Genomic DNA, 22,292 nt, shown 5'->3' with positions numbered 1-22,292 from the left:
ATAACAAACTCGTATTTATGAGTAACATTCGTAATATAACGGAAATACAGTAAGTTTTTTTTTAATTAAAGAAAAAAATTATTGCAGAGTTAATTTACCTCGTCGCGAAAGTTGTTACAAAGAATTTCAATAAAAATAAGTTTTGCACGATGTACTTAATTCGTTTTGCTCTATTTATGTATTAATTGTAACGGCTGTGAAATGAAAAAAACAGCAGCGATGAAAGTATAATATAAATTTTCAGACAAAATATAACAATGTAAGCATTAACAATAAATAGCAAGTTTAGGTAAAGATAATGATTGTTAAGAATAAAATTCGGGGAGTGTATCGACCAAATTCGTCATGTTAACTTAATTTTATGTTATAGTGAAAGGTCTTTTTGGAGTGAAAAAATTGCAAGGAGCGTAGTAAATCAAAACATCTGTGCCTGGATGTACCTACTACAATTGATATCAATTTAAAAAAAATATCCTCCAAAAATGTACCCAAATAAAAATATTTTTTACCTTACATTGAAAATATAACGACGTTGCTACTAAAGTCCGAAATAGAAAACAAATTTTTATAACCATTGCTTATTATACGTTGTTTCAGCGTATAGACGCCTACTGCCACCACCAAAGATATCTATGGTAGGATATAGCACAATAGCCACGCTTGGCAAGCAGGTTGGTGTTCGTAGTGTGGTATTATAATACGTAGAATACGATACCGCCCACCATCTGGAAGCTTGTTTAATTACTGCACAAAAAATGAATTATATTAGATTCTATCCCAGAAATCAAACCCGCAATCTGCGATTGCAACTCTCAGTCCTCTACAGCTGGGCTACCATTGTTTAATTGTTTATTATTGAGGCGTTCAACCTAACGTGATCACTCTAAAATACTTGTTAATATTTGTTTTTACATTCTACTGGGACTGGGCAATAAATTTTTACAGTACCATAGTTACAGTCTGTCAGAGAAGGTATTATACACAATACATTAATAAAAATGTGAAAATAATAAACTTTTAAACTATTAAAGCTAGAATTGAAAAGTACTTAAAACCGGTTAAGGGGCCAATCTGAAGAAATATAAGATTACCTTTTCATAAACAGATAAAAGTTGATCTCATATTTCAAAATGGTCGACCAAGTTTGAAAAGAAACAAAAATCCTGATTAGCGATGCAGAAGTTAGATTTTTTCCTTTAGATTGATAATGTCGTGTTCAATTAAATCAATTTGTTATTTTTATGCGCCACACAAAAACCGTAATTTTTTTAAAATTATCGCATAAAACTGTTTCACATTAAATTATATATGTGGAAGTTTTCAGCGTTTCATTACAGAGAACCGTTAAAAACGTTTGAAACGTGCTTTTCCGACGTTGAAGTGTTTGTTTGATTGTTAAACATTTTGTGTAAATGCTGCCCGAACATTTACTGGCGTCGAGAATACACGCCGTTACATTACTCTGCACTTGCATCGCTGCAGGCGTGTTTTGGTTGCCGATGAAGTATATATAGCTTTCTAACAATGCTTTCCGGAAAAACATCGAGTTGCATGCATAAGATAACAAACAGCCAGAAGAAATCAATTAAGGTTTCCAAAGCAAAAGTTTTAAATATTTACATTTCAAATTATAAAAGCATTCACTGAATTATTCCTAATCGAATTTACTTTACAAAATATCCTTGATACAAGTGTAACTCTGTTCCATGTTCCATATTTCTGGTAACTATTCAAGTCTTAAATATAATATTATGTGACCTGTTTATTAACAAGTACTCTAATCATTAATAACCAGTTACGGTTATAAAATTTACTGCGGCAATTTAACACTGTTAATGTGACTGGAAAATAAAGTCACACGCAAACATTTTAAGTACAATTTTCGTACAAAGTAAATGATGATTTTGAGGTTTTGTTATTACGAAATCATTCTAAAATATTCGATAGTCCTTTGGACATAACTCTTCACGCGTCGTGAACATAGGCAGAATGACACGAATGTATAAAAAAAGGCTTTTAAATGGAAATAAATTTGATTTTGATTCGGTAGTTCAGTAATAGTTTTAGTTTCTTTAAGATCGGCATTTGAGATACCACTGAGAGTTACGTATATCGAATTCTAACACCTGTCGTTAACGTCTCAGCAAATAATTTTTTGCGTGAAGAAACCAAATAATGTAGTTTTTCGGCCTTATCAAATTACACGGCGGCGACCACCTGGTCCCGGTCGATAGTATTATTAATGTTTGCATAATTATGTGTCGTCGAAATCATTTGTTTTTCTCGAGCGCTCGCAGTAGCACAATTTACTCAACGATTACATCGAGGCCTTGTTTTCATACAAGTCCGTATAAGAAGGTTTAAAATACATGAGTGTTTTTCCACTAATTAAAATTAAACGAACATAATGTTATCGCTATAAGAGACAGGTGCGCTCACACCTGAAGCGAGGTATTCGCACGTATAGACATTTGCACACTACACCTTTGACGGGTTCTGTTATCTTTTGGATTGCAAATCAGTAAATTTGCAAACCAAAAGTTCAGCAGAACGGCAACCGTGTGATAGTGCGACTCGTTAATACAATCAGTAACTTGGGGGAATTATTTACATTAATAATATATCCTCGCAAGTAACTTATCCGTATTATCTAATAATAAATTTAAAAAGTTTATTAAACAAAAAGTTGTAATCTCCTCTTATTGTGTGAAGGTTTTATAAGTGATAATAAAACTTAGGAATGTATTGCTCTACTACTGTATTAAAGATGTTATTAAAATAACCACAAAAAAACATTTGAGTTGTTGTGGGCTCTTCTCAGATCCGGGCGTGTTTGGAACCCTTGTTGCTTTAAAATGAAGGATTCTAGCATGTATTAAATTGGGCTCTTCTGATATTTTCTCCTTAATGTACACAAGTGGTCATTATAAATGTGTGATATGGATAAATAGATAGATACATTTTAATTGTTCCTAAAGAGTTTATTTATGAAAGGTAAAGAGTTACACTTTAAATCTAATACATTTCTAAGGTTTGCCATACAAAACATTGAGGCTATGAGATATATATATACAGTCGAGGTCATTTCTGGTTTTACGGCTGTCGTTAAAAACAACTTAGTGAATCAGTCGCTTAATACGGGTCAATTAATATAACAATGCACCAATGATTGCCGCTTGTTTCCTTTAGCCAATAATTAAAAATTAAACTATTTATATTGGTTATTTTGAAATAGAGCGCTGCCTTTCAATCATTTATTTCTGTGTCATCAAATCTGAATGTTTTTAAGTTTAACCACATCTGGACCAAAGCGTAAAAGTGTGGTACACAATGAAGATATTTATTTACATTTTATGTGGCAATGGATGGGTGTTTATATTTTAGATGTGTTATAAGTAATAAAATGTAATCGAAATAATCATCGGAAAGGACTACACATTTGTTCAAATATTGCTGCAAAATAAGTTATTTTAACATATACATAAAGTATTATTAATAACTAAAGTTATACTACAAAAATATGATTACTATGACTTTTTCATAATTTATGTAATATTACTCTTATTAATTTTAAGAATAATTATATTAAAATATACATTAAAAAAATTCCAGGTGGTTTTATGCAGACGTATGACCATGCTTCCCTACCAGTATAACCAGTTCCTACACAGCTTGCGGTGACTGCTTGCAACCGGTGTATTAAGAAAAATTATACAATTCACACAACCACCATCGATCTACTTTACTTTTTATTAGCAAGCGCTTTAGTGGCTTCTAGAATTTTATTACATTTTAAATCAACTCAAACGCTACATTTAGATTTTGTTACAGTTCAACTGTTTTTTATAAATTCACACCCGAAAATAAGACATTCATGAAAATATATTTTATTAGAATTCAACAAATTAAGACTTGGTGAAAAAATTCTGTAATGAGTAGATACGTATGTAAAACATGAGTTATACTGTTGGAAATATAAAAGAGACATAATTAAAGAAAATATCGGACACAATTTTTATAGATTTTTGTGTTTCGTGAAGTTGAGAATGTACAATTGTAAAAAGATGTATTGCCGTGTAGTGTCAATGCAGTTCCCAATGAGACGCACTTCTCATAAAGCTGGATTAGAGGCCTAAATACTAGAGTGGTCTAATGTTCAACGTTATTGCTGACCAATTACGTATCGGGGTCAGTTGCTATTCAAGCTCTGTTTTGATTTCCTGCCCGCCTGTGGACGGATCGTATTCGCTTTACTCGTTATTTTGCATTGCCATTTATTAATGCGTAACGCTATTGAAATGCCGCTGGTTATTAGGTTAGCCAAACGATTCACCGCCGCTTCAAATTATTTTAAACGAACAATTATTATTGAGGAAAATATTCGTTGCATTTTCTAATATTCATAGGTTAATGCATGCACATATATTGTTAGTATTTGGAGCAAGATCATTATATACGCTCCCGCAACATAAAAGGAATAAAGATGATATTGTAATAAAGTGTAAGATCGTTCGATGACAGGAAGTTATGTTTCGAAGAAATGACTAGACTAATCAGTCATTTTTTTAATTTCAATGGTCGTGTCCGTTCTAAAACTGCTTGACAGAATCAATGACAAGCTTTTGTCATACTATCCAATCCTTTGCTTTCCTTAAACAGTAAAAATAAGGAGTTCAATTATTCATTTCGGTTGATCAGATCGTCCGCGTAGTCTTTTTCTGTCTACTTTTCCTACGACGTCTGTCATAGTTATCTGGTTCCCTCCTGTCGAAATGGCCAGAATAACTTAGGATTCGTTGGTAACATATTGTCGTGTGTCTGGTTTATCATGAGCTGAACTTGATGGTGTGACTTGTTGTCTATGTATGCGTAACATTTTTCTCCAACACCACATTCCAAGCCTCAATCCTTTTCCAGTACGTTGCGCGACTTGACCATGATTCAGAGCCGTACATTAATATTGAAAATACTTGCGTTCTCGGAAGTCTCACTCGGGTGTAAACAAAAGAAGATCTGTTACAAAAGTTTGTCAAGGAGATAAAGAGACTGAGCTGGTGCATATTTTTACCGCCAATCGGTACGCAAATATTATTTTTAATTTATAAGGTGTTGTAATTTGTGAAATTACTGGGATAATATTCAATGTCTTACGGTAGCAGCAAGCATAATAGCTGCTAAAGATTTTGTACCTAAATAATCTAAATAGAACTACTTTGTAAGCGATCACATCGTCACACTTACATTTAAGATGTTTTTTCGTCCATTTATTGTATACATAAATAAAAAATACGCATAAAAATAGTTTTATTAAATCCATATAACGCGGTGTGTACTAAATTATAGGTTTCGTATCCATCAGTGTTTATTTACGAGCAGTTCCATCGGTATTGTGTCCGTAAATGCCATGGCATCATAAATCGCGGAGCATGAAGCGACATTGTACGCGCCAGTACCTACGACTACAACCCACCGATAGTGTTAAAGCCAACGGGACAATGACCCATTTCGAATAGGTTAAATATCTTTATGAGAGGGAACAGTGTTTGTTCAGAGGTAATCTCGAACGGTCTTTGTTCGTTGATTAAAGTTTAGCTTGTAACAGTTTAGGCACATAAGAATAGGAATGTGTATTATATGTGCTTTTGGTTACGAGTTTTTTCTATATAATAGAAAGTATTGAGACGGGTAGGGCATTCATCTGACTATAAGTGAGCCATCTGGTAATAATTAGTTGCATCAGAGAGATGTTATTGTCTGGCTGTCTAGGATGTTGTACATACATATGTTTTTATCGTAACCTAGTTATTTTACTAGATCGCTATTAAACTAGAAAACGGATTTGGTATCAGTAAACATAAATATAATAACAATTACCATCGTGTAGATCTTTTGGTGATGCCTATGCCTTGTAGTAGGCGTTTATCGCCTGATATAAGGATGATGAAACATGAATAAAGTTTCATTTTAACTGTGTAAAGAATGTTCTAAATAAAAACCATAAAATAAAGAATGACGTCATAATATAATATACGTGTAATATAATTTAGAAAATGTTAAGAAAATGTTCTTAACATTTTCTAAATTTGGATGTAGTTTATATCTTATAAACTTGCACTCATCAATAAAATTGCGAAAAAATTGACGAATAGCTATAAACATAGTTTTCGCAACACAATTACAAAGTAAAAAAAGGCGGTGAATAAATACCGCATAAAAAAGTCTCAGGTCAAAAAGACAACAACGAATTACTAAAACATTATCCTTCATAGCCTGACATACCGGTATTTTTTGCCATGCTTAATTTTGAACTTAAGGTGTTAAAGGTAAAAAAGCACATGGTAAGAAATAAATATTAATCGATTCTCTATGTAAACAATCAGTGATTATAAACATACATAAAACATCAGCTATATATCGGTACATAGGCGCGCAAGAAGATTAATGTGTCGCAATACAGCAAGATGAAGGCCCGATACATTTTGCAAGCGCCCTCCGCAGCCGTGCGGAATGAATTCGCCTCATGTGTTCGTTCCAATGCGCTATTAAACTAACGAACTTTATTACATTTTAATGATGCTTTAGTAAAGTTTATCGTAATGCCATTTGTAACGGTCAAAAATATGGAATCCAATTTATGAAATCGATTTTTATTTGAACGACTTTTAAATTTATTACTTTTTTGTGGATCCAATGCAATGTTACACAAAAACTTATTGTATATAATCATTAATGACAAATCCTTGAAGAAGCATGAAGTGTACAATAATACTAAATTAATCTGAAGAGGATTATCTGCAAAGATATGCTAATCGATTGTAAAAAGAAATGCCAGAAAGAATATCCATTTCGATAGCGATATAGTAATAAATTATCAGTTGTAATTATGATCAGTCTATATTCCGATCGTCTATTATTTTTATCATAATATTATATACACGCAACGAATGTCGCAGCAGCTGCATACATACAAGCTAAGTAACAATTTATATAAAAGTGCACATCTTCAATTATGCGCATAAATTTGTCGAAAAATTCAAGCATTCAAAAGTAAAAAAACACCTGCCGATCGTATCGTTCGTTCTTGCGAGTACCGTTTTAAATACAAATCGATTGACTTGTATTTACAGTTGACATTAATCTTAATTATCTACTACCATTAAGTCTATAAAAATTTGACGTGTGTAAAACGTGTTTGGTTATATATATATATATATATATATATATATATATATATATATATATATATATATATAAGCACTGGGGCACTCTAAGGCGTATACAACTATAAGTTAATGAATGTCGTTGCATCAATTTCAAAGCAATCACGAGATTTTAAGCTAGACGCTTTATTTGAATTTATACGTGATTTACTATAAAATATACACAAAACATTTATGTCCATTTGGAAATCTCGATGTTGTTCAAATTGTAAAACGTTATGCCGAAATAAAAAATTACATTAACATATCAAAATAATGGACAAGACTTTGCCACTAGTAAAATTGTAAAACTACAATTAAACCTCATATTTCCTATTCTCGGTGATGAGATCATAATTGTGACGTCATTACGAAGGCAGTCTCACTCCGCGGTTGCGGATGAATATTTCGCAAAAGCATATGCCGTCTCGAGTCAGTAAATGACTGTTACAAAAACTTATTATTTTAAAGCGGATACATGCTATCGCGTCGATCCAATATGAACCCATCTTAATTTGATTCGAATTTTAATTTATAAGGGCGTTTTAGAAATAAAACGTAAGTTCTTTTAAAACCTTTTATTGCAAGTAAACTAATATTTTTGTTAGTTGTACTCGAAAACATTCTATCAATATGAGGAAACAGTAATATTTTCGATTTTCCACGGGGAATCCCGTATTGAACGTCACATACGTGTACATGTGCTTTAACCAGTGATAATGTATAATCGAAGTGCTTGTCAAAATGTAGATATAAAAACATACATATGTATGGTTTTTATAGATCAAATGTTTCGTTATATAAGAATCGTGGTAGCTTTAGATTGTAAAGGTAATAATTGTTTTGTTGAACCTTTTACAGAGATGTAACATTAAATTGATTTTTTATGGCAATTAATACAAAAATGGAAAAAAAGCAAAACAGAATTAATCATACAAAAATTATTAAAATGATAGACTGCATAGCTCATGTAATAGAATTGATAACTAGTTACAGCCTTTGCATTTTCGTTAGTCAATATTTGTACTTGTCACACAGACGTTGTAAATGTCATGTGTTGCTTGCAACCTTCTGACATTCATTCGTAACTAACACTTGAACATGGGAGAATATTAGGTGGAACCATGATAGAATGGAAATCAATGGATTTAAAATATATAATCAGACTCTCTATTATAACTTGACAATGTAACGCCACACCTTTGTATTTGAAGAATCAAACATTGAAGATTTTTTATCTGTATTACCAATGTAGGATGAATAGTTATAGATATAGAACCTTTAAAAGCGTGAGTGAAACATGTCAATAATATAATGTAATAATATTATAGTAAGAAAATGCGGATGATTACATATTAAAATAAATTATTGTTTCCTGTCTGCCCTTGCAGGCTATTTTCGCCAAAAGTTATTGCACTCTGCCATTTCAAAAAAAAAAAAAATAACGAGAGTGCATCAGAGTAATCACTTTGTAAAGAGTGATTGCATATGCGTTTTTTCCTGACCAGTGAGCTATAAATTCACTAAAACTGTTACGCCTATAACCAATTACCATTTATATATATAGAATTTTAAAATAGCAATTTAGCTTATTAATTATAACGTTTTTATCCTGTTGTCTATGCATAATAATTGTAGTTTTATAAACTAATAAAAAATTTTGTAAAATTGTTGTGAAGCCACGTCTTTATTATAATTATACCATCACTTTTGTTAGCATTGATAGGTTCTCTTCAAATTTGTAATTTATTATCTCTGTACACAAGTTTCATAGGTAGAAGACGTCGCGTCGTTGCAGGCGCGAGGTGTGAAGGACACCCACCGATTAGGCGAAGCATGACGTAGGTACGTTAGCCATGTTTAGAGAACGAACACCACATGCGACCGATCGACTGGCTACATTAAAACTGTGGGTGGCGCATTAATGGCAAACAGAAGCTCTTTCGTACTATAGCAATTAAAAAAAAACCACTTATTTTTTCATAAATTTTGTTCTAGCGTTTTAACGGTCAAATCTTTGCTGGAATAAACTATTTATTTCCTTATAAAGAAAGTAAATCCTCATGTAAAGATTACAAAATATGTTGACACATTTAACAGATTGTTAAATGTTTCGAACAAGACAGTCGATTGTCACGTGATCTATATTCATAGGACTAACTTAACTAAAACTGTCACGAAAATATTCATTTCACACAGACTTTTCTCTCTATAGTACTCACTTCTTAATGATGATGAATAAACCTAAATTTAGAAATTTCACATTATTTTAGTATAGAACATACATGTTTTCCTTGATTATATATCTCTGGAGTCCATATTTAGAGCCGGACTTAATTTACACCGACACAAGGACCTCTTCATTATTTCAAGCCAAGACTTCATGAATTCGTTGCAGTTTTCCTTATAAAGGTTATTATATACTTAAAACAGATTAACGTAAAGCGACAATGCTTATTCTAGAAAACGTCGAGTTAAGTGATGTTAATAAAGAGATAAAGCACGAAAAATATAAAAAATCGTTTGAAAACGAGGTAACAAAAGAGATATTCTAAATTTAAATACGTTGTAAACAAAATGTCCCCAATACAGAGTAATTGTACGTTCGTATACATTTGAAATGTCGATGCCAAAAAATATTACGCATTGTGCAGCAACTGCTGTTCGGTTTTTCCAATGGACCGTGGAAAAGGACAAGATATATCAAGGTGATTTACTTGACTTTTTGGAATTGGTACTTTCCGGAATCCTCGTTGCCAAGACACGGTAGTTGTACCGCTTGGCTGACTTGATTAGCAGCGATATTAGCATTACTTCGTTGTTTCCGTCTTAATCGATATTCTGGAAGTCTGTATTGGATACTGTTTTCGGGAAAAAGATAGAAAAATATTTTCAAATTCGTCAACAGTTTAATTCGAAATTAAAAATGTATTGCACATATTTATTAAACCTGATCTACTTAAAATTTGATAGATCTTGGAAGATAACTGTCATCAACAACATGATGTCCTTGCACTCATATTCTTGTGATAAAATGAGATTGATGTAAAATTTAAAAATCGATTGTTTTAGGTTATTGTAAAATAATAAAGTGCGATATGTTAATTTTTATTTAAGGCAGGTAGAATACACCTTGAAAGTCGATAAATTCGAAATAAAGAAAGCGGACCTTGTGCAAAATGAACATGTCAAAGTTTTTATCAGGAATACAAGTTTTTTCAATGTCAAAATCGTGAAATGAAAACCAATTGGGTTATTTGTCAACGGTAGAGGCGGTGTTAATAAATAAGGCACGTCTGAGAGGCAGAAGTCGAATCCAATATGTGACGAGCAAATATAAAACCAAATTCGTCAGAGTTCATTCGCATAAATTTTGAATATTTTCTTTTATTTATTACAATGTGTTACCCAAAGGAAAAAATTATGCATTATATTATACTAATAATGTTTCTGTTGCATACATCGTATATAAGTAACGGTTCTATACCAAATTTCAGGACTTTTATGATAAACATGGATAAAATTTTTTTTACATTGTCAGTTTAAATTGAACAAGTTAATCTGTGTAGATTGTATATCGTTATTATAATTAGAATCCAAATAAGTAGCCTAGAGAGAATTATTTACTTTAGTACTTAATTATATAGAATCGACAACGAATTCGGAGATAAGAGTTATTCAAAAGTTAACAAAAACTCTTAACAGTCGCTCATAGTGTTTAACCACATTACAAGTGATCGTTTTATTTGGACGGCAACCAATGCCACGTCAAAAGTCCTCTATAGGTACACATGTGCGTCAATAGTATGCTTGTGTGCTGCCAGATTGTAGTTTAGGTTTACCGCTTTCCGGTTTGAGGGCGCTTTTTCTTGTAAATTATTTGTCCGCTAATAAGATATAAATGTCTTGAGGTGATGTTGCGTTTCTGAAGAACAAAAATCTTACCGCCGATTAAAGCTGTTTCATGTACTTTTTGTCACTTTAAAAAAAAGAGTAAAATTATAGCGATGAACTCAATCGACCGTACAAGTTCATACGGAGAATATTTCTCTACGCAGTTACTTTTGTATTCCGCTTTATAATATATTATTCGCTTCCGCTTCATAGTAATCTCGTGATCACTTATTCAATCAAGAGTATCGTACATTCCATTGGATAAATGGTCAGACGACCAATTTATATCTATAACCGACGATCACGTTTGCTTTGTTGTTTGAATGCCAAAATGTATTTACGTTTCACGTTGTGAGCGCGTCTTTTGTGCATATAAGCATGATGCTTATATGTAAACAGATATTCAAATTAAATAAATGAATGTCATATTTTATTTTAAAAAATCTCTTTTACATTCAACGTATCGCAATTACATGTGCAAAAAGTTGTTTTTAAGTAGATATTTCACGCGATGATGTGGTTACCCATGCATGTATTTCGATGAATGCGTCAAATTAGTCTTTGAAGCAACATTATTCAAATTATCCGAAAACGACTTCTTTGCATAAGTTTTTATGCTGCGTCATAACTCAACTATTCCTTATCTTAATGGTTGATTGATTACTTGCAAACAAGACCTACTTATATGCTAGGTATTTTTGGATCATGTATTCCGTTTTTCAAGGAAATAGACGAAATATAATATGTATTAGTCATTTGAGGAATAATAAAGATTTATTGACGGATCTCTGATTGGTGTGGATTTATAATACATTAAAATTAAAAACAATGTCTGAACGTGATTAGCATTAAGCTTTCCCATAGATTTCATACTTGCATACTCAATGAGACAAGCCGAGAACATTAAAGCCTGTTAAAAATCAGCAATAAATCAAATCAAGGACGCATTAATTATTTTGAGCGTCGGCTCAGTCGCGCCGGGTGTAAATCAGAAAACGTTCGGTAATTTGGCCTCGCGGTTTGACCATAAATCGCGGCGAAGACGCTGTTTGAATTGATTAGGTAAATATTTTTATATGCACCAACTCATTAGTTTTGTTTTTAAACATATTGTTTGTTTATAGGATTACTATTGCTAGAAGTTTTTCAACATTAATTAGTGTTTCAAATAGAAATAAAGCATTCTTTTTTTAATTAATAAATACTGAACCTTTTGTTATTACGCAAATGGCTGTTTTGCAATTACAAATGATATCAGACGGTATCATACTATATCCATCATTACCACGAAACTTTTTATTACATTAAATCAAATTAAAATATCATTAAGAAATCGAATCAGAAGATCCATAGACGAAGGAAAATAACATTGCGCGACAGATTGGCAAGTTGAAGTGGTTGTACGTAGACCACACAACGCGTAAAACAGATGGTCCTTGCGGCGTTTAGATTCTGGAGTAGAGACGACGGTCCGACGAGCGCAGTGTCGGACGTCCATCCGCAGGTAAAATGTCCACAGACGATCTTGTTAAGAATTTCGGAATACACTGGATGAGGGTCCTAGTGGAACTCTATGATGGACGCTTATGTCCAGCATTAGACTTGCTGGGGCTAAGACAATGACGATGGTTGTCAAAACGAGGGACTTTTTTCGTTACTTACGTCACAAAGTGTGTGAGCCTGAAATCAATTCCTGAGGGTCTAAAGGCTAGAAATCCTTAGAATTACATAAATATAGTACAACAGTGTTAAATTGCATGATCAGATCGGCTAATTAACGGCTGAATTTTGTAGGATTACACAAGGTTCGGTGGCCGTATATCTGGCACCGTTCTCTTGAAACCAAATGTCATTGATATCAATAACCTTTTTAAAAATGTCTTTATTGTAAAAATTTACATCACAAGTTAAAGGAAAAAAGATTTGATATAATTTTTTTGTTGTTTTTGAACATAAATGATGAAAAATAAAACTACGGACAAAAGTCGTACTTTTTCAGAATAAACAATACTCTTTAAACTTGTTCGTTATTATTTATTACTCATGTCATCATACATTGTTGTAACTAACATTTAAATACACGTGTCATGCAAAAAAACAAATTTGAAATAGCAGATGTAGATAAAGTGTTATTTTAATTAGACACGGCAAACAACGGTCTTCTTATTAAGAACGTTGTTCTAATAAATGAATGCAATAAAGCTGAACTAACAAAGTGTAAGTATGTGAATACAGTTATTATCAAACATAAGTACCTACAAAGTAATTTGAATTCGTGTCATTGACCGAAACATTTCTGCTCAATAGTTAAAATTCAATTCTCATGAAAGATGACAAAAAATCAGAAAAACTGTCAAAGAGAGTGTTGAATACAAGGGACATTCAATTTTAACCAGAATATGAATATTTAGTTGCATATTTATCTAAAGTTTTAAGTGTTAGCCTTATATGGAATGCAATTTTGTATCCAAACATCTCGGGACGTAAATTGTCCGGTAAGTCAAGGCAAGACATGCTTGTGCGAAAATAATTCCTTTTTCAATTTATCTATTAGTAATAAATGTTGTAGCTTTCATAAACTATCAGTCAAAAAACAACTGGCGTAATTATCTGATCACCGATGCTTCCTCACCATTCCAGCCGTAGGACGTTCACTGCCGAATACAGGCCTTTCCCTGTGCATTTGAAAAAAGGCCGATTGGTAACGGCCTGTATTCAGCGTCTCTTGTTCAATTATAATGTATTCAAAATTATTTCTGACTATTCAAAAATTCTACAAAATATAAATCGTTCATTCATTCATTCGATTTTGAACGCTAGCAGACGTCATCGCCACTTACGTTTATAGGTGTAGCAGTATTTAATACTGGTACTGAATAATAACCACGGGGACATGACATGTCAGTGGAGTCACGACCAGTTTTATGAATGTACGACTACATGACAATCCGTACATGGATTTTATTCGTTTTGATTGCATAAGGTCATATCAAATTAATGGATTATTAAATTACTCTGTACTAATAATTTATTATTATAAATATTTATTACAAATTATGGAATATTAACTTTTTAAAATGAGTAGTAAATATAAATTAGTTATAGGCAATGGTAACAATGTTACAAAAATTCCAATAAATTTAGGAAAAGAATGTGAAGTATTAACAGATAGTAATAATTTTCAACCGCTTTAAGCTATCCTCGCATGTTGTTAAGAAGGCGCACGGGTAGTATAAGGCTGTATTGTCTTTAATCCCAGTAGAATACTAACAACAAGAAAGACGTAATTGTTATGGAGTAATAAACTAACTTAATTCGTCCGCATAAAAAATAGTCGCTATAAAAATATACGTTTGAAATAACAGTAATAATGTTTGTTCATAATTTCATCTATTTAAAACAGTTCGAATATTCTACATAGAATTATTATTGTAATAGCTGATTAAATCATCTAATTTAATTTTGGGTACCCGTATCAGAAAATAAGAACAATTAAGTGAACAGGTTATGATTGTAAAATACCAATTTCTAGACAAACACCAGTTCTCTACACTTTTAATGTATTACAATTTTAGTGCCCTATTTTGACGAATGATGACAAGCTAATGCAAGTATACTTTTGTTAGTGTCTTGATAGAAAAGTCATATATAAAATTAAGAATTATTTGTATTGGAAACCTTTGAGTAATGTCAACATACGGTAATATTAAATGTTAAATTTATTCCAAACTTTGTTGTCATAGATAATTACCGATAATAATCCTATCCAAACTGAAGTTATTCCAAAAAAACATTAGAATTTGAAGTTCGAACTGGACTTGAAAAACTGGTCGTACGGCATCCATTAGATACTTAAATGTTTACACTATTACTTATTCGACGCTTACCGAAATAAAAACGCGCCTACGATTCATTACGTAAAGTACGTACATGTACATTGAATTTAATGAAATTGAACACCTTAAGGGCCCTTTTCAATTTAGACGTACAATCGAGTGCAACTGTTGAGATCGGTTAGACGGGTACGATGTAAGCCGTACCACTATGGATTCTCATTACATGAATGGCGAGTTTTCTTTCTCACTCCGACGCGAGCGATGAAAGACGTTGTAAATTTTGTAGAGCAGAGATAAAAAAGTGGTAGGTTATTTTTAAATCGTCGCCGAGCTTTCACTCGCAACTGGACGAGGCTTTGTTTGTTGACAGCTCGAATGTACCTGTGGGAACTGCGGTTACAGGACCAATTTCTCATTTTACATTGGTTCAAACAATAATGAAATAATGGTCTTGTTCGATGTATTATACATTGGCGCGTCCGTTTGATTGTCTGAGTTTCCCCGAATTGTTGCCGTTAAATTATCGTTTCACATTGCGTCGCTACCTGTAGGTACAGGTGTAGTACAGTACATACGATTTGTAATTCAAACGTCTACATTTTTATTTTTTTAAATTTTCACCTAATTTTATTAGAGCCTCTTTAGAATGACAATTAATAAACAAAGTAAATTTTTTAATCATTTATGTCTAATGGAAATATATGTAAAGTTTTAGTTGATACAAAACCAGTTTTTTTCTATATATTAAAGATGGAATCCATGCCAAAGTGCAATACTGTAATTACACGTACATTTATAAACGCGTATAAAGTCAATGTTATTCTTATGAGCAACAATTCAAAAACTAAACAAAGAAAGTTTCTTTAAACAACTTTTATTATACTAAGTAATTTTCTAACAAGTTTCGTGCGAGCAAATACTCGATTTTAAGCTTATTTTTCCATACTTATAACTTTCGACTTTTAAATCTTTAGTAGTTTTCATAGTTATCCTAAGCATGTAACGTTATGAATTATTTATGTTATTGGTTATAGATTTACTAATATTGACTTCACATGTTTGGTGTTAAAACAGTAAAGCAGATGCATACCTCAGCGAAACGATTTTGCATTTGCCTAAGGATAATGTTTTTTCGATAATTTTATCGTTTTATAAACAATCTGCAAACTACCGCATTTGAAATACATATTGGTTTTCGTTTAGCAACATTGTATGTAGTGCACTAACTTTCAGAGCGCGTTCGATATAAATTCTTTAATTATACAAATTAGTCACGTACTTGTAAATTTGCATAAAAATATGCTAATAGGCGTCTGAAAGAGTCGGATAGCGTTGTACTAAAAGCCGTGTTTCAACTGCATTCGACGTACATACCACGCAATTAAACATTTTATTGTTTTTAATACTGTCTACGCATTTTTTACTTTCGTTTTAATATTAATAACTTTATTTCTTAAATATAAAAGCAGACAATTTGTAGTAATAAAAAATCTACATAAAAAGACAAAGCAAAACTTGTATAAACGTGTCAACGCTTATGCACGTGTACTAGTCACAGTTTTTGTCATAGATAAAATAAATTTTAAATTACGTGTTGTATTCGTCGGTAGAATTGGAGGTCTTTGTTTACCATGGCCTGAACCTTATCTCTCGCTTCGCAGACGCCGCGGAGATCGTAATATCTTATTTTCCAGTACTGCGTACTGTTTGAAGTAAAAATTCTTTAGCGATAAGAAGGCTCGTTGTGCTAAATTATACAGAGTCGGTGATCGCTCGCCTTTGTTATTTTAAAGTGCATACCTCTTTATTCTAAAGTTCATTACTTAAAGTCTGAAGTCTTTAATTACGTAAAATCCCAAGTTTGTTATTCAGCGAGATAATTTTGAGACGCATAGTTCTATTTGAAAAAAAAAAACAATGCAGTTATTTTATAACAAACATTTTTATAATATACAAAAGATTATCATTTCGGCCCATGACGTACTTCGTTGGACTCAGCCAATGTATTTCCGCTAATTTCCAATGGAACCGATTGGTAGCGGTCTGTATGTAGTCTTCCATTGACTTTTACAAGGTCATCTGTCAATTGTTGGTGTACATCATACGCTGCGCTTGCTGGCCTGTAGTGTTCACGCCAGAACGTAAAGACCACAACGACCACGTTCTGCGTGCTGTGACCTGCCTGATGTCACTTCAACTTGCCATTCCGCTGGGCCATGTCGGTTACTTTTGTTCATCTACAAATCTCATTCCTAATTACATCGCGTAGAGAAATACGTAACGTAATAAAAATTACTTGAAAAGAATGTTCTAGTTTTGTAGAGACGATATTTTATGTAAAACCTGACCGAATTACTTAATCGCGAAAGTTAATACGCTTGTCAAACGGTTTTAATGTTGACTCACATAAAAATTGTATTTACATATAATCACTAAAATAACCGTGACTTGAAGTAATGCTGCTTGTAATATGTGTAAAGTATATGAAAACTATAAAAAAATATATGAATAGTCCTTACTTTAGAATAGATTATGTAACATTGTTTTATATACCAGAAATATTAGTTTAAGTAAATATTTATAATAGGTTTAAACAAATATTTATAATGTTTACACCAACCACAGGATAAAATTACTTTAGTTACTTCGTAAATTCATAAAATATATTTGTGCCTTTTTAACTAACATAATTATTTTAAAAAATTGCTACTTACACTTTCTAGTTGCTGAACCAAATTGAATACGTAACAATTAGTCCAAAATTTTTCACAAAATAAATACAACATATAATTAAATACAGAACATAAAATATGGCATTTATAAAACTGTGTCACTAACTATATATGATTGACTCCGTTGCCATAACAACGCTTTGCGTTTTGTTAAAGCATTTTAAGTTCTTTATATAGTTCTAAATATAATAATATCGAATATATTTTACTTCACACGAAGTCTTTAAATACTTTTCTGTATACATATAATTCATATCTTTTCATATATTTTGATGAGATTTAATGAACATAAGTGAAGAATTGTTTTCTGACACAGGCGGGTTTGGCCAAATGGCACTTCTATAAATTGTAATTAACAAGAAATCGAGACGCCATTGCGATTACTTGTAAAAAGGTTAGCAAGAACATATTACTTTTCCTCGATATCGAGTCAATGAGAAAATTCCCCTTGTAGTTTCTTACAGGAAAATGTTTTGAATATCTGTTTTATCAACGATTGTTATATTTGGAACCAAAAGAGATGTATATATCACTACTGTTTCTTCTTCTTTTATCGAGATGGCGGTCGTGAGGTGAATTTTATTTATTAAAACATACCCGGCCTCAATAATTAATTGAAAATTTGTTGCTTACGATCTCCCAAAAAGGTTAATCATTGTAATATGTACGAAGAAATTAATTGGTACGAAACCGGTCCGACAGACTGCAGGAACTGGAATGAATGAGAGATTGTTAACTCCGAACAGAATGCATTCATCTACGCATGTTTTAAGATTAACTTTTAACTGGCCCAATTGTAAGGTTAAACTTTCAGATCTGAAAATGATTTTAAGGTATATATTTAAAAATATTATTATCAACATCATTTCAGTCGTAGGTAGTTTCCATTGCTAGACCTCTCTCTCAGATTTCCGGTTGGTAGTGGCCCGCATCTAGTGTCTTCCGACGACTTTAAGAAGGTCGTCTGTCCTCCTTGAAGACGGTCAACGCTGCGCTTGCCGGTGAATGATCGCATCAAAACCTTAAGGCCCCGTGGCTATCTATTTTACATGTTACTTGGCCAGCTCATTGCCTTCAACTTGGTCTCGCTCTATTAGTAAATAATTATAGGTTGCAGTAGATTTTAATATTTCGCCAAAATATTATTTTATTCCTCTATACGCAAGTATGAAAATATTTATATTGCTATTATAATTCCTTGACTAAGTTAACGATATATTGTTCCGAGAACAATCGTTTCACTTCATATATTAATATAAAACTGAGTGTTTTATTTTTTGAAAGGATTATTGTTGTAAGTAATGCCCTTTGGTAGTTTAAAAAAAGTTTCTGCGCGGTCGAATAAACGTTTAAGCGTTGTATGAAATAGTAAACACTGTTATTAACTATAACATAAATGTTATAAAAAAAATTTCTTCCAATTATCCACATAATGGTTCGACAAAAAATCGTAGTTTGTAATCCTACTATCCTCTGTATTTATTTTTTTCCTGTTTTAATTTTTTTTATTACCACTTTTTATCTGATTTGTTATTTTATCTTGTTTTTATACTGCATAAGTAAACAATAACATTTTTAATAAAATGATGTATTTTAAGCGTATAGACATTTTTATTGTCACTTTTAAATAAGTTCTGATGCAATAATTCGGCGTCTGTTAGTAAATCAAATAAGATTATTTCTGAGGGACTGCACGTACAATTAAGTCCGTCGAATCATGACTTGTTTAATGATATTAATGCAAGGTACCTTGTTTCTTTTTTTAAAAACTGAAGCATCGATCTTGGCTAAGATTTATTTACAATTCTAGTAATGATACTTCATTAGTTATTAATATTTCAAAAAATTAAAAATTGTTAAATGGTTATAATTTCAAGTTAACTTTTTTCAAAGTGAACACCTAAGGTAAGAATTGGGCGCAAGCGGATCTAAAAAATTCACTTTGTATTTATACGCTGAAAAGTGCATAGAGGTGAAATCATCGTTCTATATTTGGAGGTCTTAGTCACCGGAATGATCAATGTATAAATCATTCGAAAACTCTTTCTTTTGTGCTACATATCGCAGTCAATAATCGTAGAGCAGCAAACGTTTTGATGTTAATCTGTTAAGGCTTTTGTATGATTATAAAACGTGAATATAATTCAGATGCTCAGAACATCTGCGTTTACCAGAAACTTCGTGGCAAAGTCTTAAACACCATTGTGTTCAGAAGGCGGAACGATAAAAATTTGTCATGGTTACTCTACATCGATGATTATACTGTGGTCGCTTCTTGTTAAAATTGTACTTATTTCAAATAATAAAAAAAAAATACTGATAATACACATACGTACAAATTACAGTAAAAAGTTATTGAAGAAATTAAGTTAAGTCTATAAAACCCACTCGACTCCAGCTGCAATGCGCGTGATCTTTTTTGTGACCGCTCTGTGGCTAGACAACTTTATTGTGCTGATTGATCGTTATTAACGACAAATAGCTCTTGTTAATGACGTCATATAGTCGAACTGCACAATGCTATTGTAAGTTTTGATTTTTTGTGACTAACTTGCATAAACGTTATTGAAGTTACTGTGAATTATGTACAACAATAAGATATAATTGTAAGTTTTATACACATAAAATAACAAGAACATACAAAGAAACGTCACTGGAAGAAAAACCGTTAGTTACGTCGGCCAGATGATTGTTAGAAAGAGATAGAATATAGTTTGTAAATGAAATAAAAGGGGACCGTAATGTGTATCCCGATCAATACTGATTGTATTTTTGCAAGCGAATCTTTAATAATAGCACATTCTGTAGTGTGAGGGAGAAATAAAAGTCTATATTTTAAATTACTGCGCTTTGCATCGGAGAATCCCCCAGAGGGCGTCTTGAAAAAGATTCATTTCATTAGCTATAACATTCAACTGAATTTGTTACAATAATTCATTAGATTCATTGAGTAGGAAGAATTTGTTCTTTGGAATGTTAAAATAATATACCCTTTTAAAAAACTAGCAACAAGTTTGATTTAACAAATGCTTCCACTAGCAAAACAAACCTACAAAAAACCTTAGATATAATTAGTGTTGGTATGAAAATAATCAGGTTTAAAATTTAGCTTATGTATGAATTATAATCCGTATTTCCCAGTCATTGCACTAAGCAAATGGTCAGCGAAGTGTAGGTTGGTTATAGTCGACCTGTCACGGATTCCGAAGCGAAGGCCGTACTTTTATTCAAGCATAACGTAACGTAGGTAATATTTACTTTCAGTGTCGTCAGACAAAAAAAATAATTACCTAATACACTAGTCTCTAGAATTGAGCTGTTTCCGTTATTCACTTTGATTATTTATCTCCCTAATTTTGAATAATTATCTCAATGGTCTAACGAATTATTCAATGAACTATTTGTTTTAGGCAAATAAAAGATGAGAAGTCTATAGAACCACTATTATTCTGGTATAGTTCATAGAAATCATTGATACTTTTGTAGGCCTTTTATCATAATCTCATTTCTCCTATAAGAATTAACTGCTATTAATATATTTTGTCTTCTGAATTGAAACGTACATTCTAATTTTGTTTACTGTATATTCATATCAGACACTGAGTTGATATCCATGTTTTGTTATATATATCTACAATATAATAATTCGTTTCTGATAAACATACGCTTTAACAAAAATTACCGTGTTGTAACTCGTAATACGTAAAGATTCATAAAAGACAAAAGGAAATATGTTCTTAAGAAACAAATCGCAGGGACATACTCCATACAAAGAAACTCTGAAATCGACATCTATTGTTTCCGTACTGAACAAGACGCGTCACAAACAATGGCACAGAATTACGAAAACACTGATCGACCACAAAACAGTGTTAGCATAAAGTTGAAAAATTGGTCACTTTTTGACTTAAGTTAGGGTGCGCAGGCGGCGAAGGCAGCGACGCTTACCGCGCCGCGCCTGCGAGCCTCCGACTATCCTACATGCACGTACCGCCCTCGGTAAATTCTTTGCATAAATAAGCGAGAAAGCTCCTCTGACCCACAAATAATCTCCTTTCTATTACACTCACTTCACGTAAACACAATGCACTTCATCCGAAACAACTTATGAATGTAACTCTCTTACCTTACACTGCGCAGTAATGATGTTCTGACACGATCGATGAAGGAAAAACAAATGAAAAGCAGACACAGTCACGTTCGCACGGATACGTCGAGAGTAATGGCGCCGGTCCGTTCCGACTTCAAACCCGTCGAGTGTTACTCAGACTCGGAAGGCTAAACCTTGTTTGCTCAGTGACGCGAGCGAAATATTGCTGTCTCTTTCTGCTATATAAAGTACGCTTGTGAGAAATAAGAAATAGATGTACTTTTATGTGTTTACTTCGTTACCTGTGGTGCAGCAACCTACATCACCGGTGCGCCCAACAATGTCATATCTTGTGTTTGCTTCTCAACTCAAAAATGATACAAAATATTTACAATTTATGGCTTCTTGTTAAAGTCAAATGGTTTCCATCTGCTTTGAACAAAACTTCATATTAGATCACATTTTTCCTATCATTTTAAACTAAACTTTGTTTACTATTGTAGGGTTCTTAACTAAAAAAGGATAGTCTAAATAATAATAA

General features: G+C 32.3%; 1 protein-coding gene across 1 annotated transcript in view; it reads right to left on the bottom strand.

Annotated features, from left to right (window-relative positions):
• Gp150 (glycoprotein 150) overlaps positions 1 to 21,893 on the bottom strand; it is a 31,950-nt gene extending 10,057 nt beyond the window's left edge. The window contains exon 1 of the mRNA XM_068770843.1: positions 21,788 to 21,893. The gene's annotated coding sequence lies outside the window, so the exon portion shown is untranslated. The remainder of the gene's footprint in view (positions 1 to 21,787) is intronic.
• Positions 21,894 to 22,292: the final 399 nt, after the last annotated feature.

This window comes from Battus philenor, unplaced genomic scaffold (assembly GCF_028537555.1).
Source record: "Battus philenor isolate CCGP_79_NKW_IND1 unplaced genomic scaffold, ilBatPhil1.0.hap1 SCAF_3, whole genome shotgun sequence".
Taxonomy (NCBI): domain Eukaryota; kingdom Metazoa; phylum Arthropoda; class Insecta; order Lepidoptera; family Papilionidae; genus Battus; species Battus philenor.
This window is presented reverse-complemented; position numbering and strand designations above follow the sequence as displayed.